Below are 18,772 nucleotides of genomic sequence, written 5' to 3'. Positions count from 1 at the left end.
TCGTTACATTTTCTGATCAGTTTTTCCCCTGCCAAAACGTAATCTGACCGTCCGTTCGTTGCACGTTTGTCTCACCAGTGACGTTTGGTTGCCATAGATACAGTATATCAACCCGGTCACACTAAATGCGTCTCACACGCAGTGTGTTTATCGTGCAACTCATACGCGAAAATTTGTTTTTACGTGCATAGGAAACACACCGTGTGTAATATATGTTTGGTTTGGTTAGGATTATGGCAAGCCAAGAGGTTCAGAATTACACCATAAATGAATCGCGTTTGCCATAACATTTAACATTTATAGTTATTAACATATAGTACTAAGGATAAGCATGATATTGCCTAATTGCAAGCTTGTTTCAGAAATGGTGACATTTTTTTCCATCATTATTGAACATCATTATAGGAGTAGGCTATTAGGTTGAATGAGTTAGAATTAAATGTTTTATTAATCATTAGAAAATAGACATTAAGATAATAAATTGTTATGCAAGTACTTTTACTTTTAATACTTAAAGTACATTTAAAATAAAGTACTTTTTACTTTTTACTTAAGTATGGTTGTCATTGTGTTACTTCTACTTTTACTAAAGTAAATATTTATCTGGGTATTTGTACTTTTACTTAAGTACTGAGATTCAGTACTTCCTCCACCACTGTTTAAAACCATTTTGAAATGCTGGAACAGACCCTGAATTGAAGATGCAATTCTGTCACGTCCTCATCATTGGTAGACTATGCATCATATGTATTTTTTTCCCCTTGAGTTTTGTTTTATGCTTCTGTCTGTGTTCTAGGGTGCATTTTTAAGGTCACACAGAAGCCAAGGAAACTATAAATCATGAAATTCATGCAGCACTTTTGATAAATCACCTCACACATCTAGGTGTTCTCATAAATAAAAAGGTAATCGAAGGCTCCTGATTACAGATGCCCAATAGGACACAAGCACGCATGCATGCACACAGGCACACACACACACACACACACCTGTGAAGTGTCAGGAATAGCAAAGATTTGCAGACATCCTGGAGCCAAGGGACCCAAAGCAGTCATCTAGAACTAGACTGGAATTACTGAGCTGACTATGCAAGACTACACACATATTTTATTTAAATTAGGACACTTCTATTGTTTTATTGTTTATAAAAATCTATTTTATTTATTTATACTTGGTTGATTATTCAGTTACTCGATTATAATAAAGTTTGAGAAAGTTATCTAGGACAGTTACAACTTTTTAGCATTTTTATTATTAAAAACCCTGCTTTGTCTGATCTTACTTAACCTCAGTTTTGCCTTTGAATGGCTCAGTGAATCCACATGCTCACATACTCTTGATTACCTATAAGGCATCTTCTAAATTGCCGTGGCTTGTGGTACACTAATATGCTGCGGTTCTCCATAAAACCAATGGTTGTGCAATTGTTGACAATATTTACTGCAAATTGTTAAATTTCAAGCCTAGAGCAAAGCGTTAGACATGCACTCACGTGTAAACAAGCCCTATGTTTTCTTAATGTGGAGTCGTGGAAATAGCTGGGGATAATTTCATTCTATTGAAGGTCAATGTGGGTAGAGATACTGGAGGGCATTAAAAATACATCACCTCTGTGGGCAGGTTGAGAGCACAACACGGTATCTGGTTTCTAGTGGTGAGGATGCTGGGTTTGAACCTTAAGCTTTAAGCATCATCTCCGTGAAACACCAACGCTATGGCTACATTGTTACAATACGTCGTGTTTTTCATCCTTTTGATAATGTTTATAATATCAATATTTATGTATTTCTGCATTTTACAGTTTCTGCAATCCATAATACATAATGTGGACTGAACCACTATTCTTGTACAGTAGTTTTAGTAAAGAATTTGTAGTTAAGAGGTATTGTTTTAGGGCGTTTTCAGTTTGCTTTGTTCTGAAACTGACTTAATTTGTTACAATCTTGCATTTTTTTTAATTGGTTCGGTTTGATTTTTACAGGGCACCATTTCAAAGCATACCAAAATGTGTTTATGCCAGTCACATGCGAGTAAAACTGTCCGCATATTGGTCAGAGTTTCCTCTGCATCATCCTGTGGAATTATTGTGGCTAAAACACGTCCCCCGTGTTTTATTGTTATTTTCACATAGCTGCAACATAGACTTAAAATACTCCGTCATTAATGGTCATATAAATAAAATCAATACATGATTATAAACTATAGAGGTTCTTCTTTTTGTGTACACTCTCATTAATATCAAAACCTTGTGTTTTTGTAAAATAAATAAAATTCCAGGTATGACTAAAATACTTTTTTATATAAAAAAACAACTATTCTCATTTGATGTAATCTGTAGAGAGATGTCAGTCTTTTTCCTTTCACCTAATTATAGCGTATGACGTGTTAATATGACCCCACTGAGAGCATTCACTATTCAAACGCTAATGTTGAGGCAAGCCATGAAAATGCCCACATCAGCTGGATAAAACTTCCATTTTTATCTCAAACCTAACCTACCTGTGTTGCTGCGCTGTGAGGAATATTACTGTCATTATAATCCTGGAAAGTTACCTCAGTTACCTGTTTCATTTCAAGGAGCACACGAATGCAGCTGATGTAAGTCATTTATTCTTAAGTGATTTGTTCTAATCGCGTTGTTGAATAGTGTCTGTAAACTGCACAAAGACTGTTTAAATATTAAATGCGCGCAGATAGACGTGCGCGCGCTGGGCGTTCATTCAATTTCGCTCCTACATTAGTAAGACTGTATAGGCTACTGAGATTTGTTCTATACTGATCTGTTAAACCAAAAAGACTGTTTAAATATGAATCGGGTGTGTGAACGAACGAACGCACAGATGCATAGCCTACTGTTACAGATGAAATAGATTATAAAGGTTTTACTATAAAATAGACATCAAATAATTTTTAGTTAGTTTCTGCTCATATGTTAAATATATAGTATGTTTTGTCAACTGTTATCCAATGCAAGCTAATGCAATGCACATATCTAAATAATGAATAAAATGTAAATGGCCTACTTCAGTTTTCTTTTCAAGATGTTTCCAACTCTGGCCCATATATTCTATTTTACCAGGATTTGTTTCCAGGTATGACTAAAAATTGGGTTTTGACTTTATATTCACAGAAATATATATATATATATATATATATATATATATATATATATATATATATATATGAAGAGTTCAGATGCAAAAGCCTCTAAATGCCATTTGAAATTTTCTTCTAAAATGACCATTTTTATCAAGCTTGTATATTTAAGTTCAGTAATTTCACTTAAATGACAATTAATAGGTAATCTTCATTGCTATTTAAGTGAAATTACTGAACTTAAATATACAAGCTTGATAAAAATGATCATTTTAGAAGAAAATTTCAAATGGCACTTAGAGGCTTTTGCATCTGAACTCTTCATATATATATATGCACAACAAAGCTCAATTAACTGCAATAACTAATGTGTTCACTCACAGAATGCTTATTATATAACACATTTCCCGTTATAAATTATGATAACCTTAGTTTGTTGGTCCATTTGATTGGATTGCTTTCTCAGCTTATCCGAACCTCCTAGAGTTTGTTTTCATACAGGCCAAGACCACCTCGTTCAGTTAACCTCGGAAAGATTGTTTTGGTGCAGATCTGAGTGTGAACGAACCAAACTAAAGGGAAGAAAATTTGATTTATTTTCATTTAAAAACGAAACGATTCATTGAATATGTCAGCCCAAAAGCAGTAATATAGAGAAATTGATCAAATAATGAACTTTTGTGCATTTTTATCATGAGGCTTAAATGAAAAAAAAAAAGAGTAAGTACTGTACTTTAAAAGGAAGTGTTACCAAAAAAACATTAATTTTCACAGTCACAATGTCAATTTTGTATTGGTTACAATATAATTTTGAATATTAAAAATATTCATTGTATCACCCAGTCACAATATCCACCAATATAACGCATGCACGCAGTGTCAAGAGAGCCTTAGTAGTGTGACTCTCAACCAAACGAATTCTCTTGTCTGAGAATATGAAAAAAAGTGCATATGGCTGATGTCTCTTAACTTCAGGGTCTGCTTTTTGCCACCTGTTAAGCCCCACGTTGAATCCTATTTTATTTTATTTTATAAAATATCGGCTGCGTGAAATTAAACTTCCAGCTAAGAGTCGAACAATCAAAGACAGACGATAGCTTGGCTGAAACGCACTTTTTCACCCTAACTGGCTTAATTTTTCATGACACAGATGATGATTTTTACACATGGGAGGCAGATATTGTATTCCGTAGCCGGTGGGTTGCGGGAATTTTATACTTTGCCTATAAATCATTTTGAGTGAGGATTTGCCCCTCTAGAGAGTGATTTAAAAATGATGGTATCGTGGCAAAGAAAGCTTGAATATTTTTCCTCGTGCACACATGTCTCTGAAGTTTGCGGTGATCTGTCAGACCTCATCAAGATCACTGTTGCTCAAGGTATAGAATGATGGTGTCAATGCATGCAGAAGATATTATATGTGCTATTGGCCTTTCCAATGTATTTCAGCTGTCAGCAGGTGTCTGCACATTGCTTTGCAGCTGCTTGGTTTTGCTCAAGTTTCTTATGCTACCTCCAAGTTTTAAGAGTTTGGAAGTTGTAATGTGGCGTGTATTGAGCAATTTCATGATTCCCAACAATCAAAAACTTTCAAACATGTTTTAACAAACTTTACTTTCTATTTGTTTTCATGCAGTTTACATGCAAAGCACAGTGCAAAACTAATATTGAAATTTAGTATTACATTTCCACATGCAGTGATCAGTATGCCAGAGATGTAAAATCACTTTGGAATGTGTTGTAGTTGCATAACATCAGCCACGATATTAATTATGTTGAGGCTAATTTGAAATACCCTTCAGGAAAGGCTTTTTCACCAGAGGGAAATATTTCCAAACTCGAGGAGTGATTACTCAAAGTCAATTGACTTGTTAACAACGTCATCACTTTTGTTTATCCGCTGATGTTGTGCGAACCATGAGTTTGACATGTTTGTAGAACGCGCTCATTAGTATCAGTGACAACAAAATGGTTTTTGTGTTAACATGTACAGACTTGTTGTGGAGGTGGGTGTGATAAATCTGTTGCAATATCCATTGAAATGTTTACTGCAGGTAAACACAAAGAATTTAAGGGGAACTTATGGTATCTTATTAGTGCTTCAATAAATTAAAACTGTGATTTAATATTTACTTCTCTTTTGAATCTTCATGATCGATAAAACCAGCTTTTGAGAACTAGATATTCTTTTGTTTTATCGTGGAATGTTTTTTGAGTTTATTTAAGATAAGATCATGCATCTTTATTGTTGAAGCTTGGCTCTATCCCAGGAGAGAATCTCTAATCCTCCATTGGATGGACTCACCGATGCTAATCCATATTGAGGTTTTCTGGAGCGTGATGTTAGGCTCCACTGCCTGTCCTTCTCGCCCTTCCATGCCATCTGCAGCCTTCTTTGGACTCCGTAAAGGAACGAACAGCTTAGTTGGGCCTCAGTAAACAGTCCCACATAGGACCTATCGTCTGCCATAGTTTGAGTCTCTGGTCTTAAGCCAGCTCAGATCATGGTCTACAGGGAGTTGGCCATATTTTGATGCTGGTAGGCCAGCTGGTTGGTTTACATGGCTTGTAACCATCGACTTTTGTCTCCTCTGCTCTTCTAAAGCTAATTTCCTCCTGGTTAGCATAGCTTAATAATCATTACAAATTGACAAAATAATGAGGAATTTAATGTTTCATTAACTGTGAAGTAGCTTGAGGTAATTATGTCTCTGTGAAGTCTTCATTTTAAACCTTATTTATGAGTCATATAGTTTCATAATAATACCAGGAAGACCCTGATGCATCTAACTTTATGCCCACAAGTGTGCTTATACACACAAGCATAAAATATAAACTGCAAGAGTGTCAAGAAAGCAGACACTCTTCTTTGAAATACAGCTATTATCCACATTGCGGTTCTTTTAGGTGGGCTCAGCCGCTTAACTGAATATGAACTACAATGACTAAGATGAATATTTTTTTTTTTTTACCTGTAAAAGATAATTTTTTGGTTCTTTTTTGTTACACAGGAGTGCTGATTTTTTTTTTTTTTACGTTTTTTTTTTTTTCACAATGCTCATATTTATTTTTGTCTGATATTTTTTATAATTGACAAACATTCTTTAACAAACATTTATTAACATTTTATTGACATAACTGTGACTTTCTTTAAAGCTGCGTTGAAATGTTGCATATTGTGAAAAGCACTATACAACAAAATTATGTTTAAAAATAAATCTTTCTGACCTCAACTCTTGAACAATAGTGTATGGTTAGTAAAGACATTTCAACGTTTTTTTTTCTTAGTATGCAACAGTTTTCCATAGGGATGAACGATATATCGAGCACCATATCGGTATCGGCCGATATATGTTTATGTTATTATATTAAAACCGATAAATGATAAATTAAAACCGATAAATGATGGATTATTTCCTTCAGCTGAGACACTTCAGATGCGCACTGTTAAAAATGATAGTTTTCAATTGTTTAAAATATGATTGAAATCACTTCAAAAAGGAAAATACAATTAAGTACAACATGTGCAGCTCACATCTGTCATGTCGGCTACAAAAAAATTATAATGAGAACATGATTATAATTGTATGTTTTTGGGACATGGTTTTTGCAATCAGGCTCTTAAAAATTATGTGAACAAATTGGATTTAGATTTATCGGCCAATATATCGGTTTTCGGCTTTCAAGTATAAAGAATTATCGGTTATCAGTATCGGCCAAAATGTTCATATTGGTGCATCCCTAGTTTTCGGAATAGTATTAATGTGATTGAAAAAAAAAAAAAAAAACTTGCTCTTGATGTATATGATTGAAAATCCAGCATCTGGCATCTTGAGTCTTATCTATGTTTCCCTTTTACCTAGAAACATGAATCCTTATCCACACTAATTCTGGCGAGCTTAATGAATGGGCACATACATCTTCCATATAATAGAGCTTTGGATAAAAGAGTGGTATGCCACAAGCCATTCCCGCTGTGTTACATCCACAGTCGTAGAGACAGTGATATATTATTATAACGGTTTTGACCTCGAGGAGCTGTATCAGCAGCTCCGGTTCCTACAGACCAGCTGCTTACATAGAACCGCATGTTAAAATGCCCCCGCAAACCTCAAAGACGAGGCTGGAGCCCATGGGCACCATGCCTACCTCCAAAGTTTCTAGACTCCACCTTCAGCAGAAGCAAGCAATAACTATAGACAGCTACTTTTCTTGATAAGCTCAGTTTAGAAAACTTTTCTAAAGGTTTCCAGTCCCTGTTTGGACATTTGTTTGTTTCTATCTCCAGACCTCCTGATGTGTTTTCTAATGCTGTTTCCATGAAACACAGAGGAGGATTTAGTGTGTGTCGAATTGCCCGACAGGCGCCACAGGAACAGTGACCCTTATAGGCTTTTGCGATGGCGGAAGGGATCATTGGTATAATCATGTAGCTGCAGAGCTGGAAATAGGCTGTAGTTGTGACCACAGCATCCGCAGGTTCTTCGGAAAAGGTGAAGGGAACCGGCTGGCCGGCGTCACCCTCCACAAGGATGCACACGTGGTGGGGAGCATTGGCCGTAAAACCACAACACTTTTATCTGCCTCACCCCCCTCTCAGATTCCCAAAATAAAAGTGACCCGCTCTCTCTTTCTCCTCTAATCGTGGGGTGGGGGGTGGGGGGTAACGGATGACTGACTATGCCTATCTATAGAAGGGGGAAGTGTTTCTCTGGCTGGGGTCCTCCAGTTTGTATTTGACACTGGACACGAAGGTAATATGCAGACAACAACCTTGTGTATATAATGGCGGTTGATGGATGAATTATAGCTGTACTATAAAATGCCTCAAAGCTGAGTGCCGTATTCCATGCTGAGCAGATTTTAGGCTGCAGGTGCAAACAGGAACCTGTTGTTATTTGATGAGTGAAGGTCATCTTCAGCATTTCGCAAGGTCTAACTTTTTGACAGTTTGGCAGTCCCATTGCAGATTTTCACAAATCTGAGTTTTCCCATATCAATGTGTGCTGGGAAAGGATGTGTGCTGTTTCCATCAGATTTCATCATCTGTACACTTCAAGAAGCATTCAAATAATCCAATATTTGAAGTATGTCTGAGCTAGGCTGCTTTTTTAACAGTAATTATTGAAGCAGTAGATCGAATGTTCTTGGTTATTTTGTTCTTGGTTATTACTTTCTTCCAAAAATGATTGAGCTGCCTAAACTGTTAGAACACAAATTAAAAATGATCTATTTAGCTTCTCCCTAGTGCTGTACGCTCAGAGGTACACTGCTATACCTTATCTAATACAAACTAATATACACTATTTATAGATAAGGTACAGAGATAACCTACGCATTCACAAGACATTGAACCCATGAAGTGGAGCTGCACAATTAATCATTAAAAGATCCCCAAACACCCATGCAATCTAATTCCTAAATGTCAATGAAATGGCTATGCCTGTATATTAAACCTTTGACAAGCACGATCATAGCAAACGTTCAAATCTGCATTGGCTCTGAGCAAGAGAGAGAGATCAGTTGTCATGAATAGTTCTTTTATTTTTTACCACACAGTCATTTTGTGTGTGTGTGTTACAATAAAATATATATATATCACAGAAGTACCGTGTTAAAAGTTTTTAGTTCAGATATAAACTCTGTTTATGGTAGCGATCCAAATAGAGTAAATCATTTTGAAAGTGACCTCAAATTCAGATTGTATCAATTACATTGTTACACCAATAAGTGGCGATAAGTAACTGTTTAAACAAATTATTTGTCATTTAATCATTTAATTAATAGATTTGATCGAAAACTCTAGCTACGTTTACATGGACACAATCGGACTGAAATCAACAAGATTGATGAATCCGATCAAGGTGTTTACGTGAATGAAAAATAAAGTAATCGGGTTGATGTGCACGTTTATATGTCACAAGATTCAAATCGGAATAGATTTTTTTGACATGCGCGCACTGCACGAATATGCCACTGTTTGCGCATAACTATTCTCCTCTATTGGTTCTTTATTTGTTTTAAACAACAGACTTAATATTTATCTGTCTCTGGTCATGATTTGGAGACGATGAGCATGAACCGTTTTGCCATGCTTCTTATATTTATCACGCAGTAAAACCCCGTGCCCAAAAGAAGCTAAAACAAGCACTGGTGGGACGTTGTCCTGCTTCACTTCACAGACGCTGAATGAAATGAGAATTTTTAAATAACGGAACATTCTTTTATATGACACTTTATTCAATAGGAAGAACAGCTTGTTCCGTGCATCATACGTCATACGCTATTTCAACGTCATTGCACATGTGCGGTCCTTTTAGTTTCGGTTTTCAATCCGATCGAAGTGTTTACATGTTCTCTCGATCGGATTACAAAAGGACTAAACCACCCCTTTCAATCCGATCGAAATTACAGTCGGATCGAGCTCAATCCGATCGATTTAGGTGTTTACATTAAGGTTTTTTAGTCTGATTGAGCCGTCAGTCCGATTATAAGTATATAGATTATAAGGTCCACGTAAACGCAGCTACTGATTCATCAAGTAATGAAACAAGTGAAGTATTTCTGAGTGAGTCGTTGAATCATTCATTCAAACCGAGAGAAATGAGAGAATTAAAAGAATAGGCATCTTGATTGAAATTCGATAAAGCACAGCAACAAGCTTAGTGAAGTGGGAGAAATGTCAGTTCCAATTAAATGCTTACAATAAATGTTAAAATATTTTTTTTTCTATTTCAAATAGATTTTTTTTTTACCTAATACAGATTATTGTGCTAGCAATGCATATTTGTTTATGAGAGTTTGATCATTTTGATTTTGATTAGCATTAACATAGCAACATGCTAAGATCAAACTTCATTGAAATCAATTACGACAATGTACTAAAAACACAGATTCTTGAAAATGTCGAAAACAAATTGTATTGTGCATGCAGGCCAGTAGCTGGCAATGTCTCTAATAAAAAAAATTAAAAAAACCAAATAAAAAAAAAACACTTTGCGCCTTTAGACAACACGTTATATGTAGGTGCATGGCATCGCCGTTTTCGCAAATTTGCTTTTTTACATGAAAACGATAAGAGTTGCATTTTCGAAAACTTTCACTTTAAAACACGTTTTCAAAAGTTTACATTTTCAGGCCTCCAAAACGCTGTTTTCGTGTAAATGGACAAAACGTTTGCGTTTTTTTGGGAGGTTTTTTTTTTAGTAGTCAAGTCAAGTCATTTTATTTGTATAGCACATATAACCAAACAACAGTTGACCCAAAGTGCTTCACAGGTTAAAACAGGAAAGGCAGAAACAGTATGATTAACAAATTCATAAAATGAGAAAACAAATTCATAAAATGAGTTGAAAACTGTGTCGTGTAAACAGCCCCTTAGTCTCCAGTGTGGGACTCTGTTCAGTCAGTGGGGTTGTTGTCTATGCATAGCTTTTCAATTTGTCCACTTATAAGGCTCAATGACTACCAATCTGTATAATTTTCTAGTTGTGTTTTATTACTCTGCAGCCTCTTTCTAGCGAAATACAATAATAACCAATTAACCAGTTAGCTGAACATTAGCCTATATTAGCTTTTTAATAGTCTATTTATGCACACTGTTCATATGTCGTAGCACTTTTATCAAAAAAGTTATTTCTCAGAATCTGCTCTGTGAACATCAATTAAACTCAGTGATGATGAATGAATACCCAGCATCTTTGACTCAATGTTTTTTTTTTTTTTTTTCTCATGTGCAATTATTCATTAATTTAATTATTAAGAAGTCCCTGTTGACCAAAAAGTGTGAAGCCGCTTTTCTCATTAATCTACACATGCTTCAGGACTTTTCATCTTGTTTATTAGAGAATTCATACAGTGCTTGAACAAAGTCAACTTCAGTTAGGTTCTGCAGGCCAGGCGTTCCCTCTGAGGTTGTAAATGCTAATGTCGGGTTGAAGTTTGTTTGCTCTACTTTGTTTAGGTTGTTCTGTCCTCTCGCACTCGTACATGCTTATCTGCTGTTATGCTGATGGATGAGGCCGCGGGTTTGCTGTTTAAACTGGAGATTGAGGTGCCCGGGTCTCTGTTTCCTTCATTCTTTCATTCACATTCCCTCTGTCTCTCTCTCTCTCTCTCGCCCTGCCTACCTGTGTGGTCTGTTGCTTTGTCAGTGTAGAGCTGACAGGAGGCCCAGCCCTGTCATTTGTCTCCCAGCACCATTCGCATAAGGTCACAGAGTCATGCTGCCTGCTGAATAGTTTCATATACTGACAATCTGATTTCATACTGACAATCTGAAATATTCTTTCAGATTGCGTGACAAAACCTGCCAGTGTGAAAGTAAACTTTTATTATAGTTTCATAGCATGACTCTGCTGCTGCTAGAGAATGTAGGTTTTTGAATGTTTGCATGTAATGCACCGACAGTATATTGGAAATAAAGTGTAATAAAAATGTCAAATGTTTTAATTAAAGTAATCTCCAAACTACTTGAAAAGTAGTCTCACCATTAAAATGACAGTTTATACAACTTTACAGCTTCAGTTATAGGCCCACATTTCAGCTTTTTTGTTTATTTATTTAAACCATTTTCAGATAGTATTTATTTCTATTGAAAGAGCCTTAAAGGAGTAGTTCACTTAAAAAAAAAAAAAAAAACTTTTGCTGATAATTTACTCACCCCCATGTCATCCAAGATGGCTTCTTTCTTCAGTCGAAAAGAAATGAAGGTTTTTGATGAAAACATTCCAGGATTTTCTCCATAATGGACTTCAATGGAAACCAAACGTGTTCGTGACTCTCCCGTTCAAACTTCATCAAAATTAACAAATCTTTTTCCGAGTCATTTCGTTCGTTTCGTTCGTTGAATGAACCAAATGACTCGGAAAAAGATTTGTTCATTCTGATGAACGAGTTCAAACAGGAGAGTCACAAACGTGCGTCACAGAACAGAGCAAGGCGAGCATTTGAGCTTATAAAACTTAAACTTTGTTATTTATTCATTTATTAAATGAACGATCGTTTCGCTTGATAAGACCCTTATTTATCATCTGGAATCGTTAAAAGCCCTTTGAACAGTTTTGACAGAGCAGTTTTGTACTAAAAGTGTCTTTTCGACCTTGAACCGTTTGGTTCCCATTGAGGTGCATTAAATGGAGGAAAACGCTGGAATGTTTTCATCAAAGAAATTAAAAACCTTAATTTCTTTTCGACTGAAGAAAGAAAGACATAGACATCTTGGATGACATCGGGGTGAGTAAATTATCAGCAAAAGTTTTTTTTAAAAAGTGAACTACTCCTTTAACCATTGATATCTGTAAAACTGAAGGCTTGGTCTAAATTATTTTCTTTTTCTGTTAATCACCAGAAGCTACAGAATTAACATGAATTGCAAACAGTCATTCTTGACTTAAATGGAGGTAAAATATATACTAAAATAAAAATATATGCTATATATGCTGGATTTATATCAAATATTAACACAATAGAGCAGACATGTCCTTCTTTTCTAGTATTTGATTGTCCCTATAAATAGATTAATTTATTAAACATCATCAGACCAGCATTATCTGCATTACAAAGAACAACATCTTGTTTTCTTTTACTTACAGTATTGATTGAAGCCCTGCAGTAGAGTATATTGAAATAATCACATAATAAACCCCTAATATACAGTTCCTAGCAGACATTTTTGCTGCTGTGTCCTCCAAATTTGTCCATATTTTTTCCCCTAATTCTGTAATGAGTGAGAACCTTGTTATCGACTCATCTATACTTTGATGAAATATCCAGACTTAACAAAAGCCCAGGCTTATCAGCAAATATCACATGAAATTGGCATGTGACTCGAGTAAAGTCCTAGTCTGTTCACTTGCGTTTAAAGAGAGCCTGTTGACGTGGATTTTTAATTATAACCTTTGCCAAAATGCTGCTCTGCCAATTGCCAGACTCTTCGGAGACGGTCTGTTATTAGGCCCAAATGTCTGACAGCCATTTGTTTGTTCAGAGAGATTTTTCATAGAGGTGTGTGGTCTGGTTTAGGAGTATGGTTGTTTTCACACCTGCATATGTACACAACACACAAGCAACTGTGTCTCGGAACAGTTAGCTGTGCATTTCCAAGTGTAATTATTGCACCACTCCACTCATTGCTGTTCAAAATCAGATTGGATGAACATCTTTTTGACCTCTTGGCCTTTGCTTTCAAATGGGTTTTCTGAACAGAACGTGATGTTCCAGGTGTTATTTGTTTGCCTCCCATAAATTGAGTATTTCTCTCAGCTGCTAAAGTCTGTCGTTTTTCTGAGAAGTTTAAATTTGTACATAATCTGCTGTAGTGGATAATAAACCATATCAAATTGGTCTGCGTCATATGGCATTTTGACAGTCACTGGATTAATTAACTGGATTTTTTGTAATGCATTTTGGTCTTAAACGTTCAGCAGCTGATTTCTTGACATTTTGTATGCCCTAGGCCTACAATCCTCAACAATGAACTAAAGCTTTTATAGATGACCGAAAACACTTATTCCATCCTTATTGCAGCAAAATTAGATTGCTTAATCTCTCAGATAATGTCTTGGTAAAGCTACCAGATCTCGAACACAGTGCAATTAAAGACATTCAACTTATAAAAGCAGAAAATTAAGATTTAAGTTAGTGAAGATAAGATTCTTGCGTTTGCATCGATCGCTTTTTATGTCTTTGTAATCACTCAAGCATGTAGAATTACAATAATCCACTCAGGCACTCTTTGAACTTGCTTTTTTTAATGGTTCTCAGTGGGTCTTAGAAGTATCTTCTACTCCCACTGTTTCGTCCGACTCTTTGGCTTTTAGTGGAGTGAACTGTCAGAAAGGACCTACTGAGGCAGTGACCACTCTGTTTTATCATTTAAGCTCCATTGATTCACACTGACATGATTGTATCATACTGGAACAGCAGTGTAAAATCAGTTTTTCTTTTTCTGAAGCCTTTTTTACTTGTCTCTTGATCTCTCAAAGTCCCTTCCTCTGTGCATGTTTGAATTTTTGCATGTTTTATTTGTAGCTATCAGAGATGCATGGAAACAAAGAATCATGTTAAATGTATGTTTGGGTCTGGTTATCAGATTTATGTCTTTCGGAAATTAGGGCATGTAGCGAGAAAGAGACATTTACATTATTTTTTTTTCCTGAAAATTTCTGAGGTTACTTTAAATGTCTAATGATCATTTATTTATATTTTTGTGTATGTTTTTTTTTTTTTTTTTTAAATAATTTTAACTGTTTTACTGGAAAAGTGCATATATTGTCTTTGTATAATGTGGCTACAATTAAAATGGAGTCTCATTCTTTTTTTCTTTTTTTTTTTGTGGTATATTTCCTAAACTAACTTATATTTAATTAATTTACTTTTTTTTTTTTCAACTGCTAATGTAAGTTGCTCCTTTTGAGAAATTCCATAAATGATATAATCCTTATGAAACCGCAAATAATGAACCATAACAATTTGATCTGTCATATGAAAATCAGTTTTGGTATGCTCTCTCGGTTAATTTAGTTCATGTTTTCTTCGCTCATGTTTCACTTATTTCAGTAGTAAAAAGACAATTCACTCCCTAATATCTCATTACTGTACAGCTATGAAAGTGATCCTGTTTTTTTATCCTTTTTAAATTAAAATGTATATATTTAAAATTTGGTTCAATAAATACAACGATGTATAAATACTGTAAGGGTCAAATATTATAATGTTTCCATATTACAGTAACGAAATTGAAATGTTTTCACCTTCAGAACTGAGATGATTGTGTAATTGTTATATGCATGCATGCAAATTCATGTTCTTAAGGCCAGTGCTGTAAATTGCAGTCCGATCAATCCCTGCGTCACCGCCGTTCTTCTCAAACTTCAAAGACAACTTTTGTGTGTGTATGTCAAGAACTCATTCTTGCTTGTGTGTGTGTGTGTTTGTCAGTCAGTATGAGCACGGTCTCTTGTGGGTATCGAGTTCGGCGTGTGATCTTGAGCGTGTGCTCTCTGCACAGGACAGAATCAAGAGTAGATGGCTCGAGAGGTGGCCTAACGAATGCCCGTCAAGTTACCAACGTGCCAGCATTGACGCAGGCGATATTGAATCAGGCATTAGCAGACTGATGACTTCAACCCGAAGGGCTCTGCATTGTGAAGCTTTCCACATGGGGTTTCCAGCTCTGAATAAAGCCAGATTCTTCAATCAAGACCTTCTATAGCGCTGTCAATAGCATTGATATTAGGGGATGTTTAAAGCTGTGAATCATACTACTAAACACAGGGTGCACTTTGGATATCTGCAGCAAAGGTGGCACAGTGAATTAGAGGCAGTATTGTGATGAGACACAACGATCGATGACAGCTGGCTGATTCGCTGTTCTAAGTTGCCAAATTAACCGTTTCACACTTGCAGATTGAAATGCTTCATTAGTGCCCACTGACTATTTAGTCCAGAGTCTCTGAGGCGTGACGGTAAAATGAACTAGATTTCTACCTTGTCTTTTGAAAACATGCTTGGAAATGATGCTTACATCACATTGTTTGTTGTGGCCCACCTCCAAGTTTCTATGATATGCTTGTCTGAAGATAGATCATGGTTTAAGATTTGTACATTTTTGTCTATGGCAATATTTTTACGTTTTTCATTTGCCACATCCCTCAGGAAGTAACTGGAAGACGAGATTTTATTTTTATTCTGAAAATTCTAAACTCAGCATTTGCAGCACAAACAGTATGGATCACCTTAAAGGTTGATGCTTTGGGTTATATGGTCCCTTAACACTAGAACGGCCATGGCGGTCATTTTGACTGTTTTGAGTTTTTTATCTTCAGTAACTTTGTTGAAAATACATAAAATCCTGCTACTTGACTTTCCCTAAAATTGTCTGTATTTTGATTTAAACTGTTTTTAACATAAATTACACATAAGTAAAACAAAAAAAAAAATAAATAAATAAATAAAGAACATTTTTACCTATTTCGGCCATAGACGGTCATATTGACCGCACTGATTTTCGCGTTAGCCTATTCTTTTGATACATTTCCCGCGGTTGACCGTTGTTTATCTGTTAGAAAATAATCAGAAGATTCAACTGCAAAATGACAGATATTTTCATTGAGAGCTGGTCAGATGCTGGGAGAGTTAAAGGGATAGTTCCCTTTGAAGTTAATTTTTGGTTACCTCAAGGGCATCCAAGATGTAGGTGTCTTTGTTTCCGCAGTAGTTTAAATTTTGATATTTTTACGTCAAACCATTCTTGTCTGTCAGTCATATAATGGAGGTCTATGGGGTCCTCCTGAAAGAGCATGCACAGAGAAGTCCAAATTAAACACAATTTAATGACTCGTAAATGTTAGTACACATTGATGGCCTAAGACGAGAAATGATGAGAAAACCAACAGTATTTATATCGTTTTTACCTCTTGTAACCACAGCCACGTCCAAGTCATCCGAGGGCGTGGGCGCTTCAGTCTGCGCAAACGCCGGAAAGAGCCGGAAGTGAAAACTCACCACTTCCTGATGAGTTCGCGAGAGCATATGTAATTGTTTTCGTTTACAATGGTTTAAACATCCCATATAAGCGCAAATTAGTAGCATTTTAATTAGTCGTCTTACAATCTCTGTTTTGTGTAAACAATGACTGACGTGCATGCGCAAGAGATCACTTCCGCCGCTTTCTGGCGCTTGCACAGATTGAAGCTCCCACACGCTCAGATCACTTGGACGTGGCTGTGGTTACAAGAGTTAAAAACAATATAAATAAATACTGTTTGTTTTCTCACACAAACCGCGATCGTTTCATGTCTTAGGCCATCAATGTGTACTTCCATTTACAAGTCATTAAATCATGTTTAATTAACTATTTTCTTGACTTATGAACTCGTTTAAAGGAAATTGGAACTATGCACATTTACAGTCCAGCAGGGTTTCCGTTGTCTAGTAATTGGGGAGAGCGGGGCACAAAGTAGGCTAACTCTTTTTGACTTTCTCAGTTTGTGTAAATCTACTTAGGGTTTAGAGTATTTATTTTTTCCCACATGTACAATTACAGTGTATACTTTTTTTCTTGATTTACCCTGAAAGAATGGAAGTGAAATGTGCCAACATGCCCCATAGGTGGGGTACATTGTAATATGTGAGGATGAAATGTGCAAAATCAAATATCTCCGGTCAAATTGTCTGATTGAAATGGCCTAATAATCCCGTTCGTAACACAATCTGAATCTGAGAATAAGCCTAAAATGTGTAAAGCAAAAATACACCGACAGATCAGAGGGATTATTTGCCATTTTACAAGCGTTGAGTCTGCGGGCCGGGCACCGCTCCTCTTATCGATGCCGTAAGCCTGCGATGTGATGCCCCCCGTGGCTATGGAGCATTTACTGATCTATGTAATGACATTATATGGATCAGTGGGAGGATTGCATTTCTCCACAGCCTGTGAAGTCCTCATGTGTGATTTCAAAGAAATGTATCCAGTTGGGATGCTCATTTTGTTAATTTTCCGACCGACAACCTCTGCTCGTTAATCGATTATTAACCGTTAACTGATACGATTATAATATTGAATTTGCATTAATTAAAAATAAAATTCTATTTTATACTATGACCCGTTAAAAATAAACATTTTATTTATTTATTTATTTATTTTTATCAAAGGGTTTATTTTAACATAATTTTTTTTTTCAAATTTTCACGCACCTGCTGCTTTCTGACAGTGAGAGAAAAGCAGAATAAATGATACACATATCCATTTGAACAAAGCTTTCAAAAACTGGTGATTTTTTTGTTGTTGTTGTTAGTGTAAGATTTTTCATTAAGTAAAAATAGCAGCCCAACCTCAATCCACACCGAGATGTTTTTATCTCGATGCAGCGCGGATGCGCTTGGAAAAAAACGAGCGGGTCGCTTCCATTATGAGCGCGCGCGCCTACAATTGAAATAACAAACTTGAGCGTGCAAAAGACACGGCTTAAAAAGCGTAAAAAGTAGCCCAAAATGACGTGAGACAATGTTAAAGGCCTAGTCATTTGTTTGTTCCAGTTCATTTGACAAGGAGTCATTTCACAGTGGCCAATTGAAATGTACCAGCTAAATGAGACATGTACTGAGAGTGTATAACTAAGCTCGCTTGAGTAAAAACAATTGGCTATCATTCAGATATTTTATGTGGGGAAGAGGGATTGGTGTACACAGCCTGCCTCCAGTATACCTCAACTTGACTGATTAAGAGGCGATATTTGACCGGCATATCGTCAAATTGTCCGTAAAACGAAAACTCTGCCGGTCATTTTGACCGGCACCATTTATGTCTAGCAAACTCTGGTCTACAGTATGTATAAAACACATGTTTGGTGTGAGCGCACAGCAATGCATCAGGTACTCGAGATGTAACTATGTTCCGCAGAAAAGCTTGAAGTATCTTCTAGCTACTATCCAGTGTCAATGCTTAAAATGGTGCCATAATTCCTGAGGCTGATACACTGCCAGTTTATCCATGCTTCTTAAATGGCAATGGGAGAGTATGGATAAAGGGTTTTGCAGTAGTAAACTCTCGTCACACACCAACCTCCAAATATGATCACATAGTAATTGATTAACCCATGAATGTAATTTACGGATTAAATTATTCAATTCAGATCCTTATTTTTGCACTTATTGCAACTCAAAGCTCCTTGTG

General features: G+C 36.1%; 1 protein-coding gene across 2 annotated transcripts in view; it reads left to right on the top strand.

Annotated features, from left to right (window-relative positions):
• Positions 1 to 18,772, top strand: part of tspan9a (tetraspanin 9a) — a 221,687-nt gene that overhangs the window by 100,866 nt on the left and 102,049 nt on the right. The window lies entirely within an intron of this gene.

This window comes from Pimephales promelas, chromosome 10 (assembly GCF_988280905.1).
Source record: "Pimephales promelas chromosome 10, fPimPro1.hap1.1, whole genome shotgun sequence".
NCBI classification, from domain to species: Eukaryota; Metazoa; Chordata; class Actinopteri; order Cypriniformes; family Leuciscidae; genus Pimephales; species Pimephales promelas.
The sequence above is the reverse complement of the archived record's forward strand: the minus strand, read 5'-3'. Positions and strand labels throughout refer to the sequence as shown.